The following is an 18,184-nucleotide window of genomic DNA, read 5'->3' as shown; positions in this document are numbered from 1 at the left end:
TTCCAGTAAAACGTTGATCAAACAGTCATCTCTTTCTTTTGGCTTATCACCAAATTTCGTTATTTTCCAAACTGATTAAGCAGGGTGAAATATCGAATTAGCTTCCTTGGAGTCAAAACATTTCCTTATCTTTAAAAACAACGCTTATTTTGTCAAATATTCATGATAAATAATTGATCCGTTTAATTTGTCTGAACTTAGATAAGATGACTGCTTTATTCTGTACATCTTTTATTTCTACATGTAATCACTAGTTTGTTTCATATTATTTTATTTTCCAGGGTTATTTAAAAAAAAAAAACATTGAAGCTCTTATCATTATATTGTTTGCTCATTATTTTCTTACTCTCATTATATTTTATCATGTAAACCAACCCAAACCCTCGCGAATACAGAAAAGTGCCGAGTGTAAAAGAAAACCTTTAGTAAAGAGTTTAAGGTTTTGTTTTGATACTGGGCACCCTACTTTTAAAAACTGTGATTAAATAAAATTATTTGCCTAATTTCATTGCTTTGCAAAGTTTTTTCGTGTAGTTTAAAGAGATTTTATGGGCAATATTATTTTGTTGTCAATACAATGGAACTATATGCGACTGTCATACAAGTGAGAGGTTCATCTAGCTATAAAATCAGGTATAATCAACCATTTTCTACATAAGGAAATTTCTGTCTCAAGTCAGGAATATCACAGTTGTTATCCATTCCTTAAATGTGTTTATTGATATTGGAGGTAATTTTTTTTCAACAAATTGTCAGCATTCCTATGGGAACAAACTGTGCGCCTCTCCCTGCCAAACAATTCGTATTTTCATTTAACCAGAGTTCCTTCAGACATTTGTCTACAGCAAGAAGACCAAAGAAGCCAGATCATTTTATTTCGCAATCATGTATATTGATGATGTTCTTTCTATTAACAATTCCAACATTTTTGATTGGGTTCCTTTAAAATATCCTCCAGAACTAGAAACGACAGACACGGCTTCCTCTGCTTTAATTATAGACTTATACCTCGCATTGGGCAAGAGCGATCATTTCAGTACTAGAATCGATGACAAGCGAGACGATTTTGATGTTGAAATTATAAATTCCCCTCACCTTACTATCAATATACTAACTTCACCTGAAAATGGGTTATCAATTCCCCACTCATTTGATATTCAAGAGCTTGCAGCTCCTACTCAGACTTTGTAAAACGTCACCAGTGTCTCGGCGAAAAGTTGATGAACCAGGGGTATTTCAAATAACGCCTCGTCCTTTTCTAAAAAAAAAGTTCTTTAGAAGACACCAAGACCTTGTTGATAAATATTCTGTATCAACTTCACAAATAATACACGATGGTCTTGAAGTATAGATTCGATTTACTGACGTTGTTTATCATTTTAATTACATATAATGGCATTCTTTTATTTGTGTTTGTAAATTATAACATTTACTGTTCAGTCTATTTTTGGTAATATCCTTTTGACGTGGCTCGGTGCCCATACGGGACATTTTCGAACAAATGACAAAGTTTTAAATTGCAAAATGGATTAAAAGTTACTAATTCATACAACCCTCGGCATATGGTAATAAAAAACATCATAGAAAAATATATAAAAAGATGCTATCTTGATATTGTCATACAAGAACATAAATAGAACTAGAATTGCCATTGCAAGCAATAGCGGATGTCACCCTTCCCCCAATTGCCACTAAGTTGCAGCCATTTCAGAATCGTTTAACAGTGAATGCACATATATGCATGGCCATACATCTTTCTGTAAATTTTCAGTACATTCACAGCATTTTAAAAATTTCACATTTCTGCCGTTTCCATGGCAACGGCAGCCATTTTGAAAATTTCAAAGTCAAAAGAATCAACATTTCTTTTCAGTTAAAAATATCAAGTTTTATTAAGTTCAAAGCATTTTGAGAATTTTTGACTTTTTTGCAGTTTCCATGGCAACGGTGGCCATTTTGGAAATTCCAAAGTCAAAAGTCTCTTCCAGACTTGGCAGTCAACAATAATATTAAGTTTCATCAATTTTGGAGCATTTTGAAATTTTTGAAATATTTGATCCTGTATCCATGGTAACAGAGTAGTTCCAATGATTGTCATAATCATTCAAAACCAGTATATAGTGGACAACTATATTGTATAAAAATTTGATGATTTTAAGTTCAAGCATACCAAAGTTATTCACCAAACCCTGAAGTTTTTGGAGCATTTTGACCTTTTTGCATTGTTTCCATGGAAACGGCAGACATTTTGGAAATTCCAACGCCAAATTCCACATCTACCAAAGTTGCTCATCGTTATGCTAGAATTTCAAAAAATTTGGAGCATTTTCATATTTTTGAAATTTTTGGTGTAGTATCCATGGCACCATAGCAGTTCCAATGATTGCCAAAATCATCCTAAAGAAGTATATAGTGGGCACCTACATTGTATTAAAATCTAAAGATTTTAAGGTTAAGCATTCTGAAACAATTCACCTAACTCCAAAATTATATTTTTTCACCATTTTTCCGTTTCCATGGTGATGGCAGTCATTTTTTAGTTCAAATATTGAAAAGCAACAGGAAAGTCAGGGTTCCTTGTTATAGTGCACCATCATTCAGATTGGTTCCTTTGGCTCTGAGAAAGCGGCCGGACAAAATTAGGTGGAAGAAAAATAATAATAATACTAGATTTACCATTGCAAGCAATAGCGGATGGCACCCTTCCCCCATTGCCAGGCGAGCGGCAGCCATTTTGAAAATTGCAATGTCAAAGAATGAATCTACACATGTAAATTATCATTTTTGTAAAGTTTCATTAAGTTTGGAGCATTTTGAAATTTTGGACATTTTTGCTGTTTCCATGGTTACGGCGGCCATTTTGAAATTTCCAACTTCAAAAGTCAACTCTGCTAATGCCAGTGACCATTTCTGTTAAGTTTCATCCAGTTTGCAGCATTTTTATTTATTTTTTAATTTTTTGACCTTTTCGCATTGTTTCCATGGTAACTACAGACATTTTGGAAATTCCAACTCCAAATGCCACATCTTCCAATGTTGCTCATCGTTACTGTGAAGTTTCATGAAGTTTGGAGCATTTTGAGATTTTTGAAATTTTTGATGTAGTTTCCATGGCAACATAGTAGTTCCAATGAGTGCCAAAATCATCCAACACCTGTATATAGTGGGCACCTACATTGTATTAAAATATAATGATTCTGAGTTAAAGCATATCCAAACAGTTCACCAAAACAAAAAACTAGATTTTTTCACATTTGTTCTGTTTCCATGGAAACGGTAGCCATCTTGAACAATTCAATGCTTACTGCAACTCTGCACGTGGGGGTCCTTATTATAGTAGAGTTTCATCGACATTGGTCCATTGGATTTCAAGAAATCCCCTGGACAAAATTTGTTGCAAGAAGAAAAATAATAACTAGATTTGCCATTGCAAGCAATAGCGGATGGCACCCTTTCCCCATTGCCAGGCCAGCGGCAGCCATTAAGAAAATTTTTGCTGTTGCCATGGCAACGGCGGCCATTTTGAAAATTCGAAACTCAAAAGTTAAGTCTACATAAGCTAGGCAAAATTTGTTACAAGTTTCATTAAATTTAAAGCATTTTGAAGTTTTTCATAATTTTGCTGTTCCCATGGTAACGGCAGCCATTTTGAATATTCCAAAGTCAAACCCCCGCTGCGATTTTTTCCCTCCATAATCATATAAACCATCATATACCATTTAATGTCTCTAGAATCAATTTAACATTGATGTTCTGGAATGTTCTGTGAAAATTCAAAGTTTTGACCTTTTTGCATTATTTCCAAGGTAACTATAGATATTTTGGAAATTCCAACGCCAAATACCAGATCTTCCAATGTTGCTCATCGTTACTGTGAAGTTTCATGAAGTTTGGAGCATTTTGATATTTTTGAAATTTTTGGTGTAGTTTCCATGGCAACATAGTAGGTCCAATGAGTGCCAAAATCATCCAACACCTGTATATAGTGGGCACCTACATTGTATTAAAATATGATGATTCTGAGTGTAAGCATATTCAAACAGTTAACCAAAACAAAAAACAGAAATTTTTCACATTTGTTTCGTTTCCATGGCAACGGCAGCCATCTTGATGATGCCATACCTCACTGCACTATTTAATGTGGTGGTCAACATTATGGTATAGTTCCATCAATATTGTTTAAGCCAATTTTGAGAAATAGTATGGACAAAAAAGTGTGGAAGAATAAATATAACTAGAATTGCCATTGCAAGCAATAGCGGATGTCACCCTTCCCCCAATTGCCACTAAGCGGCAGCCATTTCAAAATTGTTTAACAGTGAATGCACATATATGCATGGCAATACATCTTTCTGTAAATTTTCAGTACATTGAGAGCATTTAAAAAATTTCACAATTCTGCTGTTTCCATGGCAACGGCAGCCATTTTGAAAATTCCAAAGTCAAAAGTCTCGTCTTTACTTGCCAGTTATCAATAATATCAAGTTTCATTAAGTTCAGAGCATTTTGAGAATTTTTATTTTTTTGCAGTTTCCATGACAACGGTGGCCATTTTGGAAATTCCAAAGTCAAAAGTCTCATCCAGACTTGGCAGTTTACAATAATATAAAGTTTCATCAATTTTTGAGCATTTTGAAATTTTTGAAATATTTGATCCTGTATCCATGGTAACAGATTAGTTCCAATGATTGTCATAATCATTCAAAACCTGTATATAGTGGACAACTATATTGTATAAAAATTTGATGATTTTAAGTTCAAGCATACCAAAGTTATTCACCAAACCCTGAAGTTTTTGGAGCATTTTGACCTTTTTGCATTGTTTCCATGGAAACGGCAGACATTTTGGAAATTCCAACGCCAAATTCCACATCTACCAAAGTTGCTCATCGTTATGCTAGAATTTCAAAAAATTTGGAGCATTTTCATATTTTTGAAATTTTTGGTGTAGTATCCATGGCAACATAGCAGTTCCAATGATTGCCAAAATCATCCCAAAGAAGTATATAGTGGGCACCTACATTGTATTAAAATCTAAAGATTTTAAGGTTAAGCATTCTGAAACAATTCACCTAACTCCAAAATTATATTTTTTCACCATTTTTCCGTTTCCATGGTGATGGCAGCCATTTTTTTAGTTCCAATATTGAAAAGCAACAGGAAAGTCAGGGTTCCTTGTTATAGTGCACCATCATTCAGATTGGTTCCTTTGGCTCTGAAAAAGCGGCCGGACAAAATTAGGTGGAAGAAAAATAATAATAACTAGATTTGTAATTGCTAGCAATAACGGATGGCACCCTTGTCCCCCCATTGCCAGGCGAGCAGCAGCCATTTTGAAAATTCCAAAGTCAAAGAGTGCATCTACACATGCAAGTCATCATTTTTGTAAAATTTCATTAGGTTTGGAGCATTTTGAAATTTTGGAGAATTTTGCTGTTTCCATGGTTACGGCGGCCATTTTGGAAATTCCAACTTCAAAATGAAACTCTGCACATGTCAGCCACTATTTCTGTAAAGTTTCATCCAGTTTGCAGCACTTTATTTTTTTTGAAAATTTTGAACATTTGTGCTGCAACCATGGTTACAGTAGATAATTCCAAAATTCTAAAAGCGTACATCACATTGCCACATGTCATGTTATATATCAATATAGTTTCATTTACTTAGCTGTACTATTCTCTGAGAAAATGATGATTTTATGCATTTTTCCATAGGGTCAATGCAAAACTTGGCCCTAGTTTCCATGACAACGGTAGCCATTTTGAACTATCCAAATGTTGTTTTGACATCTTGCCATACTGGGTCACATTTTCATAAAGTTTCATCCAGCTGGATGTTATAATGAAAGAGTTAGAATTTTTGATATTTGAGCTGTTTCCATGGTAACGGCAGCCATTTTGGAAATTCCAAAGTCAAACTCCAAATTATCTCATGCTAGTGACCATTCCTGTGGTGTTTCATCCAATTTGGAACACTTTGAATATTTTCGGATTTTTGCAGTTTCCATGGAAACGGCAGCCATCTTGACCATTCCAAAGTCAGGTGCACAACTTCATATGCTGGTCCACATTATGGTATAGTTCCATCAACATTGGTCCATACAATTCCGAGAAACTGTGTGGACAAAAAGTGTTGAAGAAGAATAATAAAAATAAGGAAAAAAAGAAACGTACAATAACAATACGTCACCCCAACTCCGTTGAGGGTGCCATAATAATACGGAAAAAGAAACAGAGGAAAAGCAATATGTCACCCGACATTGTCGATCGGGTGACATAATAATAAGAAAAAAAGAAACGAACAATAACAATATGTCACCCCAACTCCGTTGAGGGTGCCATAATAAGAAAAAAAAGAAACGTAGAATAACAATATGTCACCCCAACTCCGTTGAGGGTGCCATAAATACGGAAAAAGAAACAGAGGAAAAGCAATATGTCACCCGACATTGTCGATCGGGTGACATAAATATATGTTGGTAAGTGATTCAATATATTGTCTCTCCTGTAACCATGTGCAAAAGAAATTTAAAGTTACTAGTATTTAGAAACCTTTTCGATAAAATTTTATGTTTTTTTCGTAGCAAATGAAATGATTTTCGCGAAAAACAATATCTTTTCATTCTGTGAAATGATCGATAATTTGTCAACTTTTTATGCTGTATTAAAAAATGCCTTTAAAAATTAGTTCCCAAAGGTGATTAAAAAAAACCACTAGTAATGCAAGTCTAAGATAGTAATTCATATTGTTCAGCATTCTTTTTTCTTTTTCTAATTAACCCACAATCAAGTAATTCCTTTTCATGTTAATTTCCTTTTGTCTTTGTAACAGGAGTGTACAAAATTGACGTTAATTATATATCACCATAGTAAGTTCTATCCTGTTACCTTTTTGTCTATCCTGTAATCGATAGCAGTAGTGTATCTCCAAATGCTGAATTGTAAATATTTAGACATAATAACCTTTAGATTAGTTCAATCAAAGAAAAAAATCATTATGTGTACAACTTTGTGTATTTATATGCATTGTACCTTTTAAAGACGTTTCTGTCTAAAACTGTCTTTCCGGTTAATGTTACCGTAGCAATCATAGTAACAGGATCGACATAACAGGAAAGAAACCAATCTTCATTTATGAATGCTGTTGTGGAATACATTCTGCCTTTGATGAAGTCACAATGTTTTAATGTTCTGATTTTGAATTTCAACACGTTATTGCAAGTTTAAAAGTATAATATTGGTGTAATCAATAAATATGTTGGTACCAGCATAGACATGAGAAAAGGGAACCCGTTATATCTTTTATATTAAATGCCTTGAAAATTGTTTTCTCTGAACTGTTATGCAAGACACTAGCTTTGTTAAATGTTTAGGTTGCTTTGCGCTTTTAAAATCAACACTGACTAGTTCAATACTCATATTAAAAGAGGGCAATTTAACTATTGATTTAAGTAGCGGTAACAGAATTGACATGAACACTGATTAAATTTAGATGTTTGTGAAGTTAGCAGCCGGTTCGTTATTCGATATTCGATATTCAAAATTTTGTTCAAAAAATCATAATACTTAATAACATTAAAAGCATGATTTTCATAGTTAAAAGAACTGATAAGATACGTAGGAAATCGTTTCATGACCTCTACAAGCTATCGTAAATTCTCGTTGTTCTCGAATATAAACCCTTTTCTAACTTGCATATTTGTCTTTATGTAATATAGATGTTTGTTAATAAAATAAAAAAAATCAAAGATGTACCTTTATATCCGATATTTCTTAAAACAAAAACCGATAACTCTAGAAACATTAAGGAATATAAATAGAAATATTTATGGAGCGGCCCAAATTTTTTTTTTAGTGAAAACCTACCTGAGACAGCTTAAATGAGGGTGACTGGACTGTCAATGTGCATAAAATTTAACTAAATTATAGACTCTGTATATATAAAGGTTGTATAAGAAGGATTTCCCAGAGGACTTAGGTTGTCACTTTTCAGCTACATATTGTCAAATTTTAGGACAAAGGGCACAGGGCAATGGTGAGAACCCCCTGATCCCTCAATCTTTCTAATATTATGCAGAAATTTAGTTAATAGGTAGATTCAAACGTGACTAAAAGGAATTGGGTACACTTCATGTCTTTCATGTTTACGGAGCGTCCAAAGTGCTAGTTGGACATTCAAAATATATAGTGAAAACCTACCTGAGACCGCTAAAATGAGGATGAGACCCACCTGGGCTTTCAATGTCCATAAACTTGAAGTAAATCATAGACTCTGTATACCTACAGGTTGCAATAGAAGGATTTTCCAGAATAATGTCATATTCGATATCTATGGAGGGCTTTTATTGTCACTTTTCAGCTAAAAATTATCAAAATTTAGGGTCAAAGGGCATAGGGCAATGGTGATACCCCTTTGATCTTCCAATCTGCCTTATATTAAGCAGACATTTGGTCAATAGGTAGATACAAACGAGACTAAAAGGAATTGGGTACACTTCCTGTCTTTCATGTTTACGGAGCGTCCAAAGTGTTAGTTGGATACTCAAAATATATAGTTAAAACCTACCCGAGACAGCTTAAATGAGGGTGGGACCCCCCTGGGCTTTCAATGTCCATAAAATTGAAGTAAATCATAGACTCTGTAAATCTAAAGGTTGCATTAGAAGGATTTCCCAGAATAACGTCGTCTTCGATATCTATGGAGGGCTTAGGTTGTCAGAATTTTTTTCCCCGGATTAACATTTTTTATATCTGTTGCTACGCATGCTAAAAAGAATTCCTGGCTCTGCTGCGGGGAAATATATATTCAAGAGATTAGAACTGAGAAATTGACATTATGTTTGATGTTTTATTGACAACATATTAGTAACGGCTTGTATATGTGTTTTCGTAACGTCCACATTCATATCGGTACCAACTGTTCTCCTCTTCTGGCTGACATGTTGATTTGATCAATGGAAAAAAAGGACTACACGATTAACGATTTAACGATTTATTAGAAAACACTCAGACACATATAAACGTGTAACATGAGGTCAAATATATAATACAATATATGCAAACAACATGACAGAAGAACGATTAAACATATTTAAATCAATATATACAGCTCAATAGAACCAAACAGTGTGAATGATTATAAAGAAAAAGTTATACAACATATATGGATCGATATGACATATATCAAAGAAATACATTAACTTTTCTGATGAACAATGATAGCTTTTTGTATAGTGCAGTATTACAATAAGAGAGTAAACCTTCAAACTTGATAATGCTCGGGTGAGCTGTGTAGTACATAGGTATGTACTTGTTTCTTAATAAAACAATATTTTCATTTTTACATATAAACATAATATGGAATTCATCTCCAATACCATTTGTACATAAGTTACATGTTCTTTCTTCCCTTGGGATATTGAACCAACGACCAGTTTCTATAGGTAAATGTAAATTAGATGTACGCAGTTTGGTTAACCACGTTCGATTAAACTCATTAAGTCTCAATAGGTAATTTTCCAAACAAAACTGTTTTTTGAATATCGAATAAAAGAGGCCACGGGAGGAGTTTTGTATATCACTATACCACTTTTGTATAAACTGGTCACATAAAATTTGCTTCACAACAATTTTATCACAAAATGCATACTGGTTTTTAAAAATGTAACTCATCCCAACTTCATCACAAATAGTTTCTACATATTTAATCCATTTGAAGGTATATTTAGTTTTACTTTGTAAGGATAACATCAGTTGATATAAAATACTACTTAGTTTAGTATCATTTTGTACAAGTCTTGTCCAGAATGATAACATTCTAAGTTTAACTTTAATTTCGAGGGGAAATCTCCCAAGCTCACCCAAAACCATAAAATTTGGCGTAGTGTTCCTTACTTTGAGTACTCTTTTACAAAACTTCAAATGGATTTGCTCAATAGTTTTGAGGTTTTCGTATCCCCAGATTTCTGAACCATACAATAAAATTGGTTCTATCATCGAGTCAAATAGCTTTAATTGGATATCAACAGGTACAGACTCATTTCTGATAAGTTTATAAACACAAAACATTGCCTTTTCTGCTTGTTCTACAAGTTTTTTTTTGTCTCAATAAATGTACCATTATATTTAAATATAACACCTAGGTAAGGATATGTATCTACAATATCAAGAATTTGACCTTGTAATGTAAAACTGAAATTGTGGTTTACTTTTCTTTTGGAAAAGATGATAACCTTGGTTTTATTTACATTTACTTGTAGTTTCCACAATGAACAATAAGACTGAAATACATCAAGAGCTTTTTGTAAACTATCTTTACTCTCTGCTAAGATAACTGTGTCATCAGCATATAATACAATGAAAATTTTATAAAAAATATGTAATTCACTTTCAAGTTTCTCTTTAATTAATTCTAAAGGCAGTCCATCTAGCTGACAAAAATAGTCTTCAAGATCATTTAAAAGATCGAGAAGAGAAAAGGCGATAAATTCTCCCCTGTCTAACACCTGTTAGACATGGAAAGAATTCTGACTGAGAGTCATTAAATTGAACACAAGACTTAATGCCACTGTACATATTATATACAACTTTAAAACATTTCCCTCTAATTTCACTTTTTTGTAATTTTTTCCACAGCCCTGTACGCCAAACAGTATCGAATGCCTTTCTAAAATCCACAAATGTACAAAAGAGTTTCTTTCCAAAAGAAAAATATAGTTCAATAAGTGCATGTAATACAAAAATATTATCTTGTGTAGAATATCCCTTATGCCCGCGTCACACTGTCCCGATTTTTATATACGATGGACACCCGAATGCGAAAATTGTAAGTTCGTACGAAGTTGGTCCCGATCTCGTTAAAATACCAAAAAGTGACCGAAGCAAGTACGATGAATAACAGAGTCTATACGATGGTGCCGAAATTATATACGATAGCAAAAGATGGATATACGAAGGTTAACCGAAGACGGGTATTTAAAATTCATATCTCAGCCGAAGCCTACACGATGGATCACGAAGGCTACACAATGGATTACGAAGGCTACACGATGGATTACGATGATGGCACGATGGCCATACGATGTCTAAAAGACGTCGTGTACAGCTTACGATCAGTGGCGTAGCCAGGCTACTTTTTAGTGTACGCCCTAACCTCGGCGAGAAGTTTGAAGGCCCCAATCGAATCCAAGTTCTAACATCTACTAGTCGTGGGTTCGAGGGGAAGCACTTTTCTGATATAAAAAAAAACCCAATCAATAGCAAGTTGAACATACTTTAGAGACTATCTTTTTAATCTTTTATGTTTAAATTAATGCATTGACCATTGTGTTGATTTAGAATCCAATGGTCATTGGTGTTAGAGAAAATATCCAAACCAGTTACTTTAAAATAACGTTTATAAGGAACCGTAGCGCAAAGCAGTAACTCAAACAAAACCCCTTTTGTGCAAATGACGTTAATGAATATGAAATGATTAATTTTAATAGATGTTCAGGTGCATTATGAAAATTCATAAAGGGTTCCGTGGGACTGTGGTGTTCGCCTGGATTACCGCTTCCTAGCGAAAATTGAATCCATTTATCAGCCCATTGCAGGGGTTTAAATAATCAAACATTTTCTGTAGATTTTTTTCGTGAGATGGAATATGACAATATCAGAAAAATTATTACAAATTTATCATGTAAAAAATAATAATCACAGACCGTCTGTTAATTGCTAAAAGGTAAGTCAGTATGTCAATGGAAAAAGATATATATAACTTTATATTCTTAAAATTTTGCTTCATACATTAATTTCTTTGCTTATTTTGTATGTAACAAACTTTATGGTTAAAGTTATATGGCAATAATTTAATTTTGGATGTAACGCGTCTTCTGATTGGCTGACGTTATTTTGTTATCAGCCCATAGACATAATTTTGTCATGTGACCGTGACGTTATCAACGTTTTTTTTTATGGTTTTCTACGGTTTAAAATGGAATTTAGAATTAAAAGAGGGACGAAAGATACCAAAGGGACAGTCAAACTCATAAATCTAAAACAAACTGACAACGCCATGGCTAAAAATAAAAAAGACAAACAGAAAAACAATAGTACACACGACACAACATAGAAAACTAAAGAATAAACAACACGAACCCCACCAAAAACTAGGGGTGATCTCAGGTGCTCCGGAAAGGTAAGCAGATCCTGCTCCACATGTGGCACCCGTCGTGTTGCTTAAGTGATTACAAATCCGGTAAATAGTCTAATTCGGTAGGTCATATTCATGAAAGGGAAGGGGATTGTAGTTACGACGTAAGGAACATATCCGATATCATTTGTGAAACGGTTATTCCATAACGGTCAACCAACTCGTGATGGCGTCCGTAAAATTTACGAAGGGATGATTTCAACTTCACCATTTGGAACTCTTGGTTTAATAGCTTCCTTGTGAGCAGCAAACCTCTATCAAGAAAATCATGATAGGAAATGCAAGCACGGGAATATCGTATCAATTGGGAGATATATACCCCGTATGCAGGTGCTGCTGGAATGTTGCTACTTAGAAATGGAAAGTTCACAATTGGAAAGCTGAAATCATCTCTTTTGTCGTAAAGTTTTGTTTTCAACCGACCCTCATTGTCAATTTCTAGATGTAAGTCAAGATATGAAGCCGACTTAACTGTATCTGTAGAATTAAATTATAAGAAATGATTGAAATATTTTTTCTGTCTATTCGAAATAACATTAAAAATGTGGTGCACACTGATTAATAACCCGCTACGCGCGTTATTCAGTGTGCACCAAATTTTTCATGTTATTTCTTCATAAACAGAAAAAAATATTACAGTCATATCTTAAATAAATATTTGAATCTGAATTTGAATAAATCACAAAAAAGCTTTTGCCAAAGTTTCATAAAATTCGACAAAGGTTTGACAAAATATTTGAAGTGTAACAAACTTTAACTACAGACAGTGATGCTCTGTATACTCTAATGAGAATAAAAAGCTTCTGTCCAACTTTCGTAAAATTTCACGAAGATTTGACAAAATAATTGATATTAAAAAAAAATGTAAACATACTAAACCTAAATGTTGACACGCCCGACGAAAACCAGGATCGCTATTTCTTGCTTTCGCGACAAAAATGTCACAGGCTCGGCTAAAATCAAAGCTCATATTAGAATCTCAGCTGATAATGAATTGCTTTCAACAACTTTCAAAAGTAAAAAGATTTCCCAGTAGATTCAGACTTTGACTGACAGAAAAATAACAAAATAAATATATAATACAGTACCATTTGATGAAAGTAAATTCCATCACTTTTATTCGCAATTACAAGCTTTTAAACCACATCTTTTTGATTTATTGAGATTATTTTTTTTAACCAAAATTCAAGTGAACGCCCGGGCGTTTGGACGTAAACGTAGCTGGGTACAGATGCGCATTAGTTTTTCCATAGGCCGTAATGGTAACGTTTTCTTCTGTTGCTCAGTCCATATCGTTAACTTGGATATGTGTGATGGCTCGTTTCGAAGCTGAGACATTTTGACATATGTGGTTAAATTTTCGGGGTACGAAGTGAGATTACTTTTTCCGTAAATTAGCAAACCCCGAGTATCCTTTTGTGATGCGGCTCCTCATGGTAAATAATCCCATTTTTAACACAAAAAGTTCTTTGAAAATTTAATACTTTGAACACATTTAATAGCTCCATAGATTTTACACATTTATTCTGTGTTCCCCTACTTTCTAAATTAACTCAAATGGTTAAGCTCAGTCACTTGTTTATCATAGAAAAGTGTCAAATATCACTACACAGAGAATTTTTGTTTACACGTGACTTTTGAGTTCCTCATTTCAAGGCGCATTAGGGATCTTGTCCCATATTGAAATCCATACTTCTGATCTTTCCAAATATTTTTATGTGATCTTCATTGGTATAACATTCTGAATAAATCTGTGTATTTTTGTCCATTTCTGAAAAAAAATAAAGTCGTTTTAGCACTATAAGGCAATGACACTTTCGTCGCTATATTCATTTATTTTGAATACAATGAGTATGTATAAGTAATTTCTTCCAGAATACCTTCACTAGTCAAAACAAGGACAAAACTTCTGATTATAACCTCTTATTACAATACACAGACCCTGTTAAAGCATTCTACAAAATTTTCTTGTGCCTTAAAGTGCATTTTGACAGAGAAATTATGCAAAAATGAAGGTTGTATAAAAAAAACAACACCAAAATAATTATTCTTACTAGTGGAAATCTGGTATTTAATACTGTTAAAACCACTCTAAACTACTTGGAAATCATCCATATCATATAATTAGAGTACAATATAGTGCAAATTTTCAAAACTTGTCCTTTCACATAATTCTATTTGAGAAAAAAATGTTTTTTATGTGTATTTCAGTGAAAACCTTTTATCAGTGAGAAATCCACAAGAGGTCTTAACGGAAACATTGTGACATCACATGTATAATGGCGTCATTAAATAACGACAGATCAAAGTAGTGCTAAATATAGTTTGCAGTGTTACATGAGAAACAGTTGCCGCAAGATTTAACTCGAAATATTGAGTCGTAACGATCTGTAACTAAGCCTTTTCATTTAATACCAAGACCATAGCAACAGTTTTCATATTAGCATATTTTTAACATACCGACTGTAATTTCAATTGCATAAATATCATAAAAAACAATTTAGAGCTTGCCTAATAAAACAAAATGCTTACCAGTTATTCAGGACTTTTTAAAACCTCTAGTTTGCCATCTCAGGTTGAAAATAATGATACGTCTGGAACTGAAATAAGACAAAAAAAATACTCAGGCTTTGTTATCATTTGATTTAAATACATAAGTATTATTGAGAGAGAAAAAATCTTATTCTTGAAAGTTTAATCACAAAGAAAGACAAATGCTTCTCCCTTGTGGCTTAGCCACCTTCATTTAAACCTTTTGTATTAGAAGCAATGGGTAGTAGCTAACTAGCTTAATAATTGAATAGGTGCAGAAATATTGTTTTCAAAAAAGTTTGACCCTCCCCCTTTTTCAGTGCTGAGAAATGACAATATCTTTTGTTTTGCTCATGTGCATTAAAAATAATAATTCATGATTTTCTTAAAGCATGTAAATGTTTTTTCTGTTTTTTATGCATATGATATCTACTGACCAGGGGTCAAATCATTGGTTAAAAGCACATGCGATGATGTATCTCACTTTACTCGTATGAAGTGTGTTATCTCCCTTGATTATCAGGTATTCCTGTAGACCAGAGTGATAATTACATAACAAAGACTATATTGTGTCATGTTTACTTACAATTTAATAATATTTAAAAGTTATTTCTTGCCTTTTCAATTATGTAGCAAACAAATTCCTTTCGGATCTCTCGGAAGTAAACAAAGTTATGATTGTGCCTAAAAAAAGTGTTCAGCCCCGTGCCAGTAATGTATTTTAAAAGCGAAAATTTCCTCGAGTTTTTGCTGATCTTTATCAATAATATTTATCTTAAACCATTTATGATAACTAGGTATAAATAAAAAAATACTAACCATCATTTTCGGTGGTGTACAGGTGAAATCATCCATAAATCAGTCCGACAACTTCTGGAATTGAGCTTCTAAATTGGGTACAGATGCGCGTTAGTTTTTCCATAGGCCGTAATGGTAACGTTTTCTTCTGTTGCTCAGTCCATATCGTTAACTTGGATATGTGTGATGGCTCGTTTCGAAGCTGAGACATTTTGACATATGTGGTTAAATTTTCGGGGTACGAAGTGAGATTACTTTTTCCGTAAATTAGCAAACCCCGAGTATCCTTTTGTGATGCGGCTCCTCATGGTAAATAATCCCATTTTTAACACAAAAAGTTCTTTGAAAATTTAATACTTTGAACACATTTAATAGCTCCATAGATTTTACACATTTATTCTGTGTTCCCCTACTTTCTAAATTAACTCAAATGGTTAAGCTCAGTCACTTGTTTATCATAGAAAAGTGTCAAATATCACTACACAGAGAATTTTTGTTTACACGTGACTTTTGAGTTCCTCATTTCAAGGCGCATTAGGGATCTTGTCCCATATTGAAATCCATACTTCTGATCTTTCCAAATATTTTTATGTGATCTTCATTGGTATAACATTCTGAATAAATCTGTGTATTTTTGTCCATTTCTGAAAAAAAATAAAGTCGTTTTAGCACTATAAGGCAATGACACTTTCGTCGCTATATTCATTTATTTTGAATACAATGAGTATGTATAAGTAATTTCTTCCAGAATACCTTCACTAGTCAAAACAAGGACAAAACTTCTGATTATAACCTCTTATTACAATACACAGACCCTGTTAAAGCATTCTACAAAATTTTCTTGTGCCTTAAAGTGCATTTTGACAGAGAAATTATGCAAAAATGAAGGTTGTATAAAAAAAACAACACCAAAATAATTATTCTTACTAGTGGAAATCTGGTATTTAATACTGTTAAAACCACTCTAAACTACTTGGAAATCATCCATATCATATAATTAGAGTACAATATAGTGCAAATTTTCAAAACTTGTCCTTTCACATAATTCTATTTGAGAAAAAAATGTTTTTTATGTGTATTTCAGTGAAAACCTTTTATCAGTGAGAAATCCACAAGAGGTCTTAACGGAAACATTGTGACATCACATGTATAATGGCGTCATTAAATAACGACAGATCAAAGTAGTGCTAAATATAGTTTGCAGTGTTACATGAGAAACAGTTGCCGCAAGATTTAACTCGAAATATTGAGTCGTAACGATCTGTAACTAAGCCTTTTCATTTAATACCAAGACCATAGCAACAGTTTTCATATTAGCATATTTTTAACATACCGACTGTAATTTCAATTGCATAAATATCATAAAAAACAATTTAGAGCTTGCCTAATAAAACAAAATGCTTACCAGTTATTCAGGACTTTTTAAAACCTCTAGTTTGCCATCTCAGGTTGAAAATAATGATACGTCTGGAACTGAAATAAGACAAAAAAAATACTCAGGCTTTGTTATCATTTGATTTAAATACATAAGTATTATTGAGAGAGAAAAAATCTTATTCTTGAAAGTTTAATCACAAAGAAAGACAAATGCTTCTCCCTTGTGGCTTAGCCACCTTCATTTAAACCTTTTGTATTAGAAGCAATGGGTAGTAGCTAACTAGCTTAATAATTGAATAGGTGCAGAAATATTGTTTTCAAAAAAGTTTGACCCTCCCCCTTTTTCAGTGCTGAGAAATGACAATATCTTTTGTTTTGCTCATGTGCATTAAAAATAATAATTCATGATTTTCTTAAAGCATGTAAATGTTTTTTCTGTTTTTTATGCATATGATATCTACTGACCAGGGGTCAAATCATTGGTTAAAAGCACATGCGATGATGTATCTCACTTTACTCGTATGAAGTGTGTTATCTCCCTTGATTATCAGGTATTCCTGTAGACCAGAGTGATAATTACATAACAAAGACTATATTGTGTCATGTTTACTTACAATTTAATAATATTTAAAAGTTATTTCTTGCCTTTTCAATTATGTAGCAAACAAATTCCTTTCGGATCTCTCGGAAGTAAACAAAGTTATGATTGTGCCTAAAAAAAGTGTTCAGCCCCGTGCCAGTAATGTATTTTAAAAGCGAAAATTTCCTCGAGTTTTTGCTGATCTTTATCAATAATATTTATCTTAAACCATTTATGATAACTAGGTATAAATAAAAAAATACTAACCATCATTTTCGGTGGTGTACAGGTGAAATCATCCATAAATCAGTCCGACAACTTCTGGAATTGAGCTTCTAAATTGGGTACAGATGCGCGTTAGTTTTTCCATAGGCCGTAATGGTAACGTTTTCTTCTGTTGCTCAGTCCATATCGTTAACTTGGATATGTGTGATGGCTCGTTTCGAAGCTGAGACATTTTGACATATGTGGTTAAATTTTCGGGGTACGAAGTGAGATTACTTTTTCCGTAAATTAGCAAACCCCGAGTATCCTTTTGTGATGCGGCTCCTCATGGTAAATAATCCCATTTTTAACACAAAAAGTTCTTTGAAAATTTAATACTTTGAACACATTTAATAGCTCCATAGATTTTACACATTTATTCTGTGTTCCCCTACTTTCTAAATTAACTCAAATGGTTAAGCTCAGTCACTTGTTTATCAT

The sequence above is a fragment of the Mytilus galloprovincialis genome, chromosome 5, assembly GCF_965363235.1.
Source record: "Mytilus galloprovincialis chromosome 5, xbMytGall1.hap1.1, whole genome shotgun sequence".
NCBI lineage: Eukaryota > Metazoa > Mollusca > Bivalvia > Mytilida > Mytilidae > Mytilus > Mytilus galloprovincialis.
The sequence above is the reverse complement of the archived record's forward strand: the minus strand, read 5'-3'. Positions refer to the sequence as shown.